This window comes from Marmota marmota, unplaced genomic scaffold (assembly GCF_001458135.2).
Source record: "Marmota marmota marmota unplaced genomic scaffold, marMar, whole genome shotgun sequence".
NCBI lineage: Eukaryota > Metazoa > Chordata > Mammalia > Rodentia > Sciuridae > Marmota > Marmota marmota.
The window spans coordinates 19,293,958-19,304,564 of NW_026000164.1; the positions used below are offsets into that span (position 1 = coordinate 19,293,958).

At 38.5% G+C, this 10,607-nt stretch overlaps 1 protein-coding gene across 26 annotated transcripts in view; it reads left to right on the forward strand.

Moving 5' to 3' along the window:
* Positions 1-10,607, forward strand: part of LOC125611641 — a 187,070-nt gene that overhangs the window by 119,838 nt on the left and 56,625 nt on the right. For 25 of the 26 annotated variants that reach the window (XR_007341855.1, XR_007341879.1, XR_007341877.1 and 22 more), the window contains one exon: positions 3,543-3,642. The gene's annotated coding sequence lies outside the window, so the exon portion shown is untranslated. Of the gene's footprint in view, positions 1-3,542; positions 3,643-4,329; positions 5,827-10,607 lie in introns of those variants that run through there. The other variant, XR_007341870.1, reaches the window with a different exon arrangement.

A 10,607-nucleotide genomic window follows, 5' to 3' on the forward strand; every position in this document is an offset into this window, starting at 1 on the left:
CTTTTTACAACCGTAATGAAGTCTTCCATATGCCTGATCACCATCTTGAAATGAGAAATTCTTTGACTAGTTGATTTATTAGAAGTATATCAAAACAATTAAATCTGAAATACTTTTTAGCCCGGTGTATTAGTCAGCTTTCAGTTACTGTGACAAAATATTTGAGAGAGTCAACTTATAAGGATGAGAGGTTTATTGTGACTCATCAGTCTTAGAGATATGTTGACACGTTGGCTTTTTGGGCCTATGGAAAAGCAGCATGTCATGGTTAGAAGTGCATGATAGAGAAAGCTCATCACCTCAGGGTAGAGAGAGGTGGGGGCCAGTATCACTTTAAGGTCAGTTCATTCTTCCTTTATTGCCAAATATTCCTCTGAGTTGATAGATCTAATTTGTTAATCCTTTCTCTTGTTGACCAGCATTCAGATTTTTTTTTTAAATTTTTTGGCTATTATAAACATTAAGCTGCTATCAACAAGTTCTCTTTACCCACATTCCTTTTTAGATGTAGGTCAGGTTTAATTGCTGAGTAAATAGTAATTGTATGTTTAACTTTATAAGAAATCTTCAAGTCATTTCCCAAAGCAGTTGTACCATTTTGCATGCAGTAAGCAATGAGTAAGAAGCTATGCATGTGGGTTCTAGGTGCTCCAGTTTTTATAAGCATTTGTATAATGGTTTTTCTAATTTAGGTCATTCCACTAGAGATGCAGTAGCATCTCATTCTGTTTTGTGTTTGGTTTTGTTTGCATTTGCTTAATAGCATGTAGTCATTGACCATATTCACATATATATTTTTGATGTGTCTATTTAAATCTTTTGCTTGTTTTTTTTTTTTTTTGTCTACATTCAAATTGCATTGTTTTCTTCTTAATTCTAATTAGGGCTGAGGATGTAGCTTACTGGTAAAGTGTTTGCCTAGCATGCATGAGGCCTTAGGTTCAAGCCTCAGTGCCACCAAAAAAAAAAAAAAAAAGATCTTATTGATTGGTAGGAGTCTTTGTGTACATATTATGGATAAAATTATTTTGTCAGAAATTTTCATGCAAATATATTTTCCCAGTCTGAAGCATACCTTTTATTTCTTTAAGTGACTTTTTTGGTGAACAGGTTTGAGTTACTATCATAATAACTTAATTAAAATTTTTTAAATTTTCTTTGAGTATTCTTTGTTAACCAAATACTGTTTATTTTCTCCCAAGTTTGTGAAGCTATTCTGTGCTTTCTCTTAAATTGGTTACAGTTTAGCCTTTATGTTTTGGTAGTGATCCGTCACCAGTTAATTTGTTAGGTAGAGGTCAGGGTTTTTTTTTTTTTTATTGTTGTTGTTGTTTTTCATATACTTTCTCAGTTGATTTGTTGAAGGAACTTCACTTTCCTCATCAAATTGCTTTGGCACCTTTGTTGAAAATCGGTTGTCCATGTACATTGGTCTATTTCAGAGGAACCTAAAAAATGTATAGATCACAGGTCTGTACATGTGGAAAGTCTAGGAAATAACAGTTCATGTTGGCCAGCCTTAATAAGCCTCAAGTGACTGGCATAGTCTTCTACTTGTGTATCATGGAATATTTGTGTCTAAGGTTACTGACAGAAGCTGGGTGTGGCGGAAGACATTATTTTCTTGTTTTCTGAAGCTAACCGTGCTGAGGCCCCCAGAAGTTCCAGCATTCCCATGTTAAATATGATGTTGTTCTTATCTGCACAGAAACATATCATAAAAACTAAGGTCCAGCCTGAGCTTGCAGGCAACTTCAAGGAAAACTAAATATTTTAACTTTATTTTTCATATTGGAAAAATTGGGTGTATGCAGGTTTGAAAAATGAATGATTTTGAATTCATTCTAAGTAAATGTGACCAGAACAAAACCAGGACACTTAGAAAATACGTTTTTCATAATGTAAAGAAGCTTGTGAGGAAAAAAATTGTTTTAATAACATATTATATACAAAAGCAGATCCGACTTGAAACAAGCCTTTTCTAAGGGTAGAATTTCTACTTGGAAAAGTTTTTGTGTATAGTTTTACTTACTTAAATATAGTACAGTTTTTTAATTTGAATATAAGAAAACTTTTATTTCTTTTAACAGATGCCTTGATTTGAAAATCAAAGGATTAAGAGAGTAAGAAATATATCACGATTATTCTAAGAGTGTGTTAGTTAACTTTCTGTCACTGTAACAAATGCTTGTGATAAATATAAAGAAAAAAGGTTTATTTTGACTCTGTTTTGAAGGCCCCACTAATGATCAGTTGGCCTTATTGCTTTTGGGCCCATGATGAAGAACCATGTTATGTTGGGAACCTGTGGCAGAACAAAACTGCTTATGTCACAAGCTGGGGAGTAAAGGGAAAGAGGAAAAGGCTGGAGTCCCATAATCTGTCTCAGGGCATCCCCTTAAGGACTTCCCACAAGGCCCCGCCTCCTGAAGGTTCAGTTGCCTTCCAATAGCACCACCCTGGAAGCCCAGCCTTTAACACATAGGCCTTTGGAGGACGTTGAAGATATAATGATAGCACAGAGGTAGGATAAATGATGATTTTCTCTTCTGACAACCAAAATTCAGAATCTGAGTGGTAATTTTGTGGTATGTTGGTGTGGTGAAGTGGTTAGCACAAGACTCTGGGACTGGACAGCCTGGGCTGGCACATGTGCTCTTCTGCTGGCCAGAGATACAGGAATGACCTCCATGTGCTTCTCCATTAGTGGGGAGAAGAAGGAGAGTACCTGCCTGCAGGGCCGGTTGGAACAGGCAGAGCACTGAGAGCCGGGCCTGCTTCACCGCACATGTACCTGTTGGCTGGCACCACTATCCCACTTTTATAATAAAAGAACACAAGAAAATGATTCTTTTAAAAAAGGGTCATGAAAAGCCAGAGAATCACACTACAATTCAGGGATCTCACTGTTTGTGGCAGCGCTCCACAGTTGGCTGAACTGATCTGGTTTTACTGTTGTATTACCATTCTCACCCAAAAGGATATAGAATTAAACGGTTTTCTGTTGAGTTCTTTGGGAGATGTATGTCTTGAAAATACCAGGAGTGCTTTATGTTAATTACAGGAATTCTGTCTCTACAGAAGGATTTTATAAAGAAAGATGTATTTCACGCCTTTCCACACTCAGGAAAAATACAACATCCACTCACTTGAAATACTGCCTTCTCTAGCCTGTGTTTGGACTTGCATGGTTGTGCTCAGCTCCTGGCCTCAATTCTGCTCTCTCTAGCATTTCCTGGCAGGAGCAGGAATAAGAGCAGTGCCTGAGAGAAGTGGCCATGGCCAGGACAGGCCTTTCCCCATTTGACATCTCTGCACCGCCCTGGCAGGGGGACGAGTCTGGCCTTCATAGTAGTTATGCCTTCACATGTGTCAGGGTTGATGACCCCAGAAACAAAAACCCAACTCAGATCAAACTAGAAGTTCCAGCGAGCATGGACCATGAAATCATGCAGCCTTGGTTGCCCATACACACCAGCTTGACTGCAGACTGGTGTCTTTCTGCACACCGGCACTGGACACCTTGTCTTTGTTTTGTGTAGGAGGTGAGAGGCTGAAGAAAATGGATTTCCTGATGACAGCCGGCTTGCCAGATCTTACTGTACTGAAGAGGAGACTTCTCATGAGGCCTGCTCAGTGCAGGTGAGTTTTCATTTATTTTCTTAGCGTTTGGTAAACGCCACACAGACACATGGAGGATGGGATGTGGCACTTGTGATTTGACATGTGGGAGAAACCTGTTCATCAAGGTAACTTCTTGTCTGTGGAGGTTGATCAGTGCCAGTTGGCCCTCTCTCATCTAGTAGCAGTTCCACCCACGTGACCCATTCTTTGACACTCATTTTCGGTGGGCGATTCCTCCTGTGCCTCAGAGAAAAGAGGATCCAGAGGATGAACCCGCTCAGGTTCTTCAGCTCGGCATGGTTTGTCTGCAGCTGCCTGTTTTTCCTTGCCTGCTCTTGTGTTTGCGTGTGTGTTGGCCGGGGGGTGGGGCGAGTGTCCTTCCTCATCTCAAGGCTCTGGGCCCCATCCCCATCTGCTTCCAATCTCACCTTCTCAAAGGTTTTCCTCTCTGACTGTACCCCAGTCATCCCCATTGACTTTTTCCTTTGAGCACTGAAACAACCTCCAGTCTTCTTCATTTTTAAAAATTTTAACCTGTCATCATCACCCTGCTTTTTATTTACCTCTCCATTTACTTCTGCCAGGCCTCCACTTTGGGAAGAATCATCTCTCTTTTTTTTTTTTTTTAATTTTATTTCTTAGTTGTAGATGGACAGAATACCTTTATTTTATTTATTTTCATGTGGTGCTGTGGATTAAACCTAGGTCCCCAGACATGCCAGGCAAGCACTCTACCTCTGAGCCACAACCCCAGACCAGAACCATCTCTCTTGCTATCTCCATTTCTGTGCTTTTGCCCAACACTCAGGCTGTTTTCCTCTGGCTTACTCACTTGTGACCAAATGGATCCTGCTCTAGCCAACCTGGTAAGCTCCCTAAAGTGCTTCCTGTTGTCAGATTCTTAGATAGATTAGGGTCCTTATCTTCCATGACCTCTTTGTAATACTCAGTGTTTGATACATTCTCCTTCCTGGTCTTCCATGACCCTGTCCCACTGCTCTGGCTTTTTCTGCCCATTGCTCTTTGCAGGTTCTCTCTGTCCATTCTAAGCTCCATGCTTCTTTTTAGATGCCATTATGATACCTAGCATGGCACCTCATATTCAACAGGTTCTAACCTGATCCAAGTTGGTGACAATGATTGCTCTTGTTATTTTTTTAAAAAAAATTTGTAGTTGTAGATGGACAGAATGCCTTTATTTATTTATTTATTTTTAATGTGGTGCTGAGGATCGAACCCAGCGCCTCACATCTGCCAGGCAAGCACTCTGCCACTGAGCTGCAGCCCCAGCCCCGCGACTGCTCTTATTATTGAAACATTACCACTGACAGGTTTCCGTCCTCAGTCTAACCAACCAGATTAGAGCCCCTCTTACTTGTGCAACAGCACACTGTACCTCCGTTAACTTGCAGCTGCCCATTTGCCAGGAGAATAGCAGTATCTTAGGCACCATCCAGCACCTAGCTTAGTTTCAGAGGGGTAGTTATGTCCTGTGAACTTAGTAGACATTTTTTGAACAAAATCAAATAAGCCAAGTGACTTGTAGAAAGAACATTCCAACTATTCTATGTTTCTTACCTTTAAAAAGTTACCCACTTAAGAGATAAACAGCAAAACATGACTAATCCTCCAGGGTGTGTCTGAGTCTTGTGTTGCTGAGCAACCTTGAGCAGCCTCTCTGCGTGTTAGATCCTGAAACCTCTCTACCCTAGGACCTTTGTCCAGTTCCAAAGTCCTTTAATTCTTTGAGAATAGTGTGCCGTGGGTGTAGGTTATATTCTCGGGACACTCAGATTTTCCCTCGTGCTTCTGTTTTTTCCTGTTAGCTGATGATGTTGCTTGGATTTGTAGGTTCTTTCCAAGTTGCGGGAGTTTTTCAAGCTGGCTGTAATGAGAGGGTCTCTTAAAACCACAGAGAACCATGGTATAGTCTTCTCAAGTTAAACACAGTGTTCCTTCTTATTTTCACTTTTGATCTGTGTTTCTGGGCTGACTTCTATAATTACGTTTTTAAAATTTAAGCATCAGAAACGATATCTATTTTGATTCCTGTGCCATTGATATTCTTCAAACTTTCATGTGTGCCAAATCAGGAACCTCCTGCCAGACTTTTGACTTCTGATTTCTTTCTTTCAGATATATACAAATACATGTACATGCGTGTACACACACTTTTTAGAGTGTTTCTTCATGTAAATATATATATATATACACACACACACACACACACTTCACACACACACTTTTAAAATTATTTCTAACTTTAGTGGTAAAATTCACAACATAAAATTTACCATTTTAACCATTCTTAAGCATGTAGTTCAATGGCATTACTGTGCAACTGTCATCACTGTCCATCTCCAGAATTCCTTTCGTCTTGCAAAGCTGGAAAGTCCATATCCATTAAAATAAAAATCTCCATTCCCTCATGGAAGAAAGAAGAAAACACCATTCTTCTTTCCTTCTCTATGAATTTGACTAGACTGGGTACCACATGTGATAGAATCACACAGTATTTGTCTTTTTGTGACTGGATTCTTTCCCTTAGTATAAGGTCTTCAAGGTTCATCCTTGTAGCATCTGTTGTGTGTTTGATGAACGCTCAGGTTGCTCTACATTTTAGATACCATGAATAGTAGTATCACTATGAGTGGGGGTATATGAAGTGAGTTCCAATCTTCAAATTCTTTTGGATCTAATGACTTTTGCATCTTAATCCCTTGATATTTCTGTTGCTTTCATGGACTCCTGCCTTCCTCTTTTGTCCATTTACTACTTTTGCCTATGACCTTTGGGCCATTTTCCCAGTACAGACGCTCCTCCATTTATGCTGGTGCTATGTCCAGATTCACCCATCAAAAGCTAAAAGTAGTGTAAGTTAAAAAATGCATTTAGTACCCCTAAACTGCATAACATTGTAGCTTAGCAACACAGTGCACTGGAGAGTAGAGGTACTCCCATAATCACATGACTGACAGGGAGCTGCAGTGCCCAGCATCACCAGCGCCCAGGAACAGATCAGAATGCAAGAAGAATGGTTTCCACTGAATGCATTTTGTTTTCACACCATCATAAAGTTGAAAAATGGTAAATTGAATCATCGTAAGTTGGAGAGCATCTGTAATGTTTCTACTATCAAGATTCTCATGTTTCAGTAAGACTCTTACTGAACCGCTACATGGAGAAAACAGTTTGACAGCTAAGAAATATGATTTGTTCCCACCTCCTACACACCCATCAGTTCCTACTGTTTTCTGAAGGTGTGTCATGGGTTCCTCTAAGTTGAAGAAAAAAAATTTATTGGCAGTAGGGCAGATTTTTGTGTCTACTGATATTCTGTATTTTGAAATTTAACTATGAGTAGTAAAACTTCTTCATTCAGCAGTCCTATAATTGTGATTTTGTGGGTTTTTTTCCTTATTATGAAAACAACATGACAATTATAGATAATTTGTAAGGTATAGAAAAATAATGTACACAATAGCACTGCATAAAGGCAACCACTGTTTATATTTTAATTCATATTCTTCTGTTTTTTAATGTAAATTTTACATATTAAATATCATATAAGCATATCTTGTCACACACACACACAAAACTAACAACTTTATGGAGCTGAGAAATATTTATAGGGTATTCATTAGTTTACATATCCTTTTTTCAATTATAAAAAGAATGTTTCTTATAGGAAATATCAAACATCTCAAGATTATAAAGGTTAATGGAAAATGTAAATTCTCTTTTCTGCCCCTTCATAAACTGTATTTATTTGCTGTTATTGAATCTGGCTTTGAACTCGCAATCCTCCTGTCTCAGCCTCCCAAGCCACTGGAATTACCACATCCAGCTTCATAAACTTTTTAATGTATTATTTTTCATTCTCATCTCAAAACTAGCTTCTCTCCTTCTTTTGTGCACTCCTTCCTTCCTGGCCTTCTTCCCTCCTTAGCACCTTCTCCATTTCTCTTCCTTCCCTCGCTCCCTCTCCCTAATAATATCGACATCACATTTATGTGCGATTAAATACCCAGCATTTCCAATGTCATTAAGTGTTCCTGGAAAACCCCTGTTTAAGCACGTGGGTTTACTCTGATGTATTTTGTCCCGTACATCCCTCCACTTTTGGATGTTCAGGTTGTTCTCAGTTTCATGTTGAAGTACATTCTTGTTATTTCCCTGTGTGGCTGTGGGTGTTTCCTTAGGTGATATTTATTGACATGTCATGAGTCAAAGCTGTTTTGGGCCTTGGTGGTCTTTCTTTCCTTCAGTGGCTTGCTCTTTCTGGTGTTCATCTTTGTGAATTTGATTGATGAAAAAAATCTTGGTTTTTGCTAGTGTATTTCAAAGTTTTTTCCCACTAATTGACTTTTTGTGTGAATTTTTGTTAGCATATTTTACCTTTGCAAATACTATATATCATCCATTACAGGTATGTTACTTTTTGCTTTCCTTTTGATTGTGTTTGCTGGATTTTAACATCTGACATTTGTAGTAAGTGACTCAGCTCACTTTGCCGTGTGCTGCCTTTTCCACTGCAGTTTATAAAGCTGAGTCTAACTTTCCCATTTAAATTCAGAAATGTTTCCTTATACTTAAATAGTTTCCTTTCTGTCCTTTTATAGTTAACTTTTTATTTTTTTTAATATTAAGTATTGAACCCAGGGGTGCTTAACCACTGAGCCACATCCCTAATCCGTTTTTTTTTTGAGACCGCGTCTCACTAAGTTGCTGAGGCTGGCTTTGAACTTGATCCTCCTGCCTCAGCCTTCCCAGCTGCTTGGATTACAGGTGTGCATCAGTATGCCCAGTTTACGTTTAACTTCTTACTCTCAGAATTAGTTTTGGTGAATATTATGAAGTGGTAATTTCTTTAATATTATTCGGCTCTTGTGTTTATCCGTATTTCCTATACAGCTGTGGTGCGAACTAAAATACGTGCTCTTCCTTACTTTAGTGCCTTGGTTGTTCCATTGGGGAAAATGAGGTGGCTATGTGAGGGAGCCAGGCAGAGGGACTGGAACCCTCACAGTTGAACAAGCTCTCCCTTGCCCAGAACTTGCCCTGCTCCTCCTGGCCATGATGCTCAGCATGGACCAGGAGGTAAAGACAGGAAGGAGGGCCTGTAAGAGCTGGGGACTAGGCGAGAGTGGGCCAGAGTGAAGCTTTCTGTCTTGACTCCACTTCAGTTATTAATGAGAGAGAAGTATCCAGGGCTTGGCTCACTGGTAGTTACTTGAATCTCAGATCCAAGTTGTAAGGCAGCACTTGGTGAAAAGAACACCAGCCCAGAAATTGAGAAATCTTGAGTCTGGTTTCAGCTATCAGTCAACTATCTATGTAACACAGCAGAATCTCCTAACTTTGCCAGTTTCCTGACTCAAGGAATGAGGGAGTTGAGAAGAATACGTTTTCAGAACCATTCTGAATTAAAGTCTAGGCAAGTGGCAGAGCTAGGTTTGTGGTGATTGTTGGGATGTTTCTTGGTGACCAGTTCATCTTTCTTTAATGAGGTCAGCAAGTATGATACCAAGTTTAGTAAGATGATGACAGATGTTATTTAATACCCCACCTTGGAAGAATCTATGCTCCTTACCTTCCCTGACTTTTCTTGATCTACTGTAACATTGTTTTCTGTAAGATTACTGTATGTGCTGATAATTTCTTTGCTCCAGCCACTGCTTGTGTTTAAGAATTAAAGGAAGATGAACTAATAATCAAGAAAATTCAGAATGGATTCATGTCTCTGACCTTACCCTGTCACTTGCCCAGAGCTGTTATAATTTTTTTTAAAAGGCTAAAATAAAACTATGAACACTACTTTGAAACATGCATTAAAGTGATAACAGTAATGACTAGAAGTTACAAATACTTGTTAAATTTTTATTATTGGTATTAATATATTATTACTTATTAACATATTATTAACAGAAATTTCATTGAGAAAACAGCCAGAGGCCAAAACTTTTAATTTCAGTATATTTTTATTAATATATTCTGTTTTAGAAAAGTAGCCCAAAATATATCTTAAGTAGTTTCTGTAATATAAAGTAGTCTATCAGTCAGTCAGTCCATTACACTTGCGGTGTTTTAACCTTCATCTTCCACCTTTTGATTTCTAGTGTAGATGAATGTACATGGTCCAATATCAGCACCACAACTTATGTAACTCACAAGAATAATTCAGACTGTCCAGGGGTGGTCTGTCACAAGCTCAAATGAAAATTTCTAGGGCTTTTAAATTTTCTTCTTGAGAACATATTTGCTAAATATGATACAATGACCTTTTGAAATTTATAGAACTTCGTGTGTAGTCTGGATAAAACTAAGCAGTTTTTGTGCTCCAGGAACTAATAGCACTATATGCTAAATAAAGCAAAAGTGTTTATATGTAGCTGCAACTGTTTTATTTAATGACGTTATGTATCACATGATCTGCAGATAGCATTGAAAAGTAGCATTTAACATAAGCCTTGAGTGGATATGATCTTCAGAGAAACAATTCCTTTGATAATTAAGCTTTAATTTCTCACTGAGCACTTCTTTGATCTTGTAATATTTTTAAAACAGTCCCGGGGATTTATTTCAAGGCTTCCAAACAAATTATTGCTTCTCAAAAGCCATAATATATTCATGGGTTGGTATTTCTAAAAAAAAATCCTATTTTTAAACTCCTATTAAGTTTATTTTTTCTTAGTGTACTTATCTGGGGCATAATTTTCATTGCTGCGGGTCACATGATTCCTCCCGTCCATAGCACACGCACTTAAAATTTTCACTTCCTGATTGAGCCATCAAGATTACGTAAACTGTAAATCAGCCTAAATACCTCAGAGCAGGGATTTTAAGGGGAAAATGATGTTTTCTTTTCATCTTCACTGTTAACCCCTAAGCATCAGAGTGAGTGTGTGCTTGCCCATTTGTACTTGGCAATGAGAGGCTATTAGAGGGTTTTTTTTTTTTTTTTTTGGTTCCTTCCCTTTCAG